The following is a 4,854-nucleotide window of genomic DNA, read 5'->3' as shown; positions in this document are numbered from 1 at the left end:
TATTCAACCATGATTTCCCCCTATCTTAACTATGGAATTCTTGCGTGGGGTAACGCATCCAAATACTTGCTGGATTCACTTTTTCTTCTTCAAAAGCGAGCGATCAGAACTATTAATTATGCTGGGTATTTATCTCACACATAACGCCTTATTTCTGAAAAATAAGATTTTAAAATTGATAGACTTGTTTGATTACAACTTAGGTATTTTTATGTATAAATTTTCCTCAAAAGATCTTCCTGATGTTTTTTTTTTTGTTACAGATGTTCATAAGAAATAATTCTGTCCACCACTATCCAACTCGCCAGAGTGACGCTTATCACCTTCCACGTACTCGAACAATTTTCGCTAAAAACACAATTATGTATATAGGTCCAAAATATTGGAATGATCTCCCAACAGAAGTTAAAAGCTGTTTGTCATTATCATCCTTTAAGCGTAAACTCAGACAGCATGTATTGAATAGCTACAACACACAAGTGCACTAACATTCCTTTTTATTATGTTCATGGCTGTTCTGTTATACTACTCGGTTGTTGCCATGTGAACAGACTTATGCATATATACATTTACTTACATGCTCTCTCAAATTCCTGCCCATCGGTGTTTTTCCTTCCACTTCTAGTAAGACATTCGGTCGTGTCGCATAGCGTCCATAGTTTCCCCTGCTTTCTTTTTTCCTTTTTTTTTTCATGCGGCATTGCAGCTGGCTGGTATATCACATATAGGAATTGCAATTGTTCATGTTTTCCATTTTTCGAATCTTTCCCCGTGTCTACGGAAGTCGGAATGTTTAAACCCAAAAGTTATGTCGTATTCACAATATCACTCCCATGTCAAAATTGCTATTAGAGTAACTGCTATAGTGTGCAGCATGTGGTTACTTGTTCTCATTTTATCACACATACATATTGTGAGAAGAATCTTCTGTACCCCCGAATATTAATAGTCATTCTCTTTTGTTTATCCTTACTTTTGGTCTTTCATTTTTCCCGTGCTCCTCATCCTGTACCCCACACTAGGCTTTTGTTGGGACCTACTCTCAACAAGCTTTGCTTTTTAGTAGGTTCCATCGTACTTCTCTTTGCATCCTTTACTTTGATTGAAAATAAACACATCGACCGTTACGTATTATGTTTGTATTCCTATTTCTTTATGTATGTATCCAAGCAGGACATTATATATTATCATATTTTGTTATATCATGTACTCTTCATCGAGAAATACGAAAATGAAATTGAAATTGAAATTGAGACTGATTTTTTTTTCGATTATTCATCATTTCCGGTGAAAACGCGAATGCCACGCCAATGTCGCTTTATGTCCACCCAACAACAAAAGACAAAGCAAATAAAATGTACCGGTACACTACAATGAATTATGATAAATAACATTGTAAATGAACATAGTGACTTAAAAAGATAGATATGCTTAAAAAAAGAAAAGGCTTGTGAAGCTGCACCTATTCTTCACAATATTCACCTTTATGTTTGAAGAAGGGAGGGGATCTTTGTCCCTCGCTCAAACGTGAACATGAAGCAAAATTTGCTGTTATATATAGTGCTGGGGGATACAATCGCATTGCGCGGCAATGGACATTTCTAGTTTGCATACAGGGCGATTGCTTATACTTGAAGTTACAGTGATCTATTCATATAAGTGTTGCTTTTGTCATGGAAAAGTTACGTTGAAGTCACATTGAATGAGAGAGAGAGAGAGAGAGAGAGATCTAGGGAGAGAGAGAACAGAGGAAAAAAAACAATCATCTACGAAGCATAACATTCTATACGCCCTTTCAGGGCATGATGTTATAAAGAACCATGATTTGCCCAATATAAAATGAACAATGACAACAGAGAAGGAATGAATCCAACTAAGATCAGAGGAGGACAGTATACTGCAGACTCAGAAATAAACATGATAGATACAACAATGAATAAGTTTCAAGTTTCAAGTTTCTTTATTTCACCAAAGCAAGGAACATATTAACTCTTCATGTGCCATGGTGGAAATCCCCTTTGTGCCACATTATTCTGAGACACTAACGGTTTCATGCTTTGAGAAAACATTCTGTTTTCCATGTCTATGTAACTTCTTTAGATTTCTGTTGAGTTGGGGCAAATAGTGAGTAAAGTTGTAGAGAAAGAGCCAATCTTTGCTTTGATGTATTATTGTATGACAAATCTGTGATTGTTTTTCTTTCACATGACCAGTAGTTACATTTCTGCAAAGGCATGACTTTTGCACACAAAACAATGACAGGAACTTAGAAACTTCTCTCAAATCCAGTAGAGAACACCTGTTGATAGTCAATCACTACATAAAATGCAAACTATATGTGAGAGGAACGGAAGCGTGAGAAACGCTTTCATTGTACCGCGGCATTTGGCAATATATCGATCGGATTAGGGGGATTAGTGCCTTTGAGCAGAATATGCGAAGCTGCCACGCCGTCGACTGAGTCGGATGTGCGAACGTGGCACATAAAGAGTTGAAAACAAATACATACAACAATATTCAGATACGATTACAAACATATCAGTACAGTGAAAAGGGAACAAAATACAAAAATAGATTGACAATTACACGTACATAAGTTAACCCTTTAAAGCCCAAGCTATTTTGACCCCTTCCAGGCCCAAGGGGGGGGGGGGGGGCACAATGTGCCCCCCTATATAACTTCTTTATTATATGATGTATCACCGTCATATTTGGCACATGGGTAGAGCAACTCATACTCTACATGACCCAACATTTAAAATTTCTCAAGGTCACCTATTGAGGACGCTATTTGCCAAAATACAAAGAAATACATAGGAAATATGCTAAAATCATATGTTTTCTTTATATTTCTTTATCCCATGTGTATATGTTTTTATTTTATATCAATCATTTTCACATTTGGCACATAGGAAAAGAAAGTCAACCTTCATTATTTGTTATGGTTAAAATTTCTCAAGGTCAACATGTGGGGGCGCTATTCATTACAATATAAAGAAACATATGAAACCTATGATGTATTGCTTGGGATAGGTACAAATATTGGTATCACATGTAGTATTTCCATAATATTGGAATTCTGAGTTTGCAGATTGATAATGTTATCAACAAGTTATATTTCAGGCAAAGCTCGTGTGATAATGTCACAAAATAAAAGGGTAGTCTTTGGAAAATGCTGTATTTTAGATTATTTCTATTATATCTATTGTTTGATGCCTACGTCATATAAAAATAAAGGAAATAATAAGAAGACCATTTCAGGGTAATATTCGACCATAATTACTTCACATTTTGGTCCTTCAGCAAATTACAGCCAAGAAAACCCTCATTTCATTCATTATTATATTGTTGATTGAAATTTGAACAGAAAAACATGCAAAATCTGATGAACATGGTTGTCAGTTTACGGTTGCCCTGGCAACCAGCAATATCAGACATAGCTAAATTATATATCAAAATGTTCGCAATAAGATTTTAGGAAAAGTCACCAAATTTGGTTGAAATCGGGAAAAGGTTGTAGGAGTGGCGAACGAAAATTTGGTAGGGGGGGGCACATTGTGTCCCCCCTTGGGCTTTATAGGGTTAACAGTAACCGCTATGGTAGGTAGCAGCCAGAAAGGAGATGTCCCTTTAGCTGACCTAAAAATTATTCATTTAATTTCAATTATTTATGATGTATTCAAATGGAAGTAAAATGTAAGAACAGGACCAGACAAAACAAAACAAAACAAACAATGACAACAACAAAATACAGGATGTCTCGAAACATAAGGAATAAAAGATTATACTCTTGACCTCAATAAATTTGACTGTAATTATAGAGGAGAGCTTTTTTGTAACCAGATTTAAACGTATTCAAAGAGTTAGCATTATGAATCGTACAGGGGAGAAAATTCCAAAGGGTAGGACCAATGTAAATGATAGATCGTTGATAAAAAGAAGTTCGAGATAGAGGTAGGTGAAAATCATTCGCGGATCGCGTGCTATAATTATGAATTTGATTATTAAATGTGAACAAATCTAAGAGAGTCTTTGGTAATAAACGATTTTTACACAAATACATAAAATTCCAGCTTGATATTTGTATATATATCATTCAACTGCAATATCTTCAGGGATAAAAAAAGTGGTTGGGTATGGGCAAGAAAAGTGGCATGGGAAATGATTCGTATTGCACGTTTTTGAAGTACTAAAAGTCTTTGAATGTAACATTCGTGAGCATTGCCCCAAACAGTTATTCCATAATACAAATGAGGTAAAATTACAGCATTATAAATTGATTTTAAAACAGACTTTGGGAGAAAACTAAGTTTATAGATTACACCAATATTATTTTATAACTTTAGACAAATAAAGAATGAGTTGTTAAGGGTTTCTATTTAACATATCTCTGGTACAGTGAGCTCATAATTTTCTTTACTGCTTTTTTAAATAAATAAATAGACTTGGGGTTACGTAACTCAAGTGGAAGTTTATTCAAAATATCTGGGCCAGCATGTCGTATGGATCTGTGTGCTAAGATTTATGAATGACGCTATAAGGGTCTGATTATGTCACTTAAAGGGGATGGCTAGTATAAGTGATCAGTGGGAATCCTAAGGGATGATTGTTCTAATCCTTGTGGGATTCATTTAAGAGTACATCATATATCTATGGTTGTGTAAAAATTATTTGCTTCAGAATGGTCTCATATTCAAGTAATATGCAATTTAAAGTTTCCAGGTGAGTATGCCTGTACAGTGACGGAGCATTAAACTGCACATTTCTTGAATATGAGACCGTTCTGAAACAAATAATGTTCACATAATAATAATAGATATATAATGTACTCTTAAATGAATCCTACAAGAATTG

Source organism: Diadema setosum, chromosome 3 (assembly GCF_964275005.1).
Source record: "Diadema setosum chromosome 3, eeDiaSeto1, whole genome shotgun sequence".
NCBI classification, from domain to species: Eukaryota; Metazoa; Echinodermata; class Echinoidea; order Diadematoida; family Diadematidae; genus Diadema; species Diadema setosum.
Note: the sequence above shows the minus strand (reverse complement) of the source record.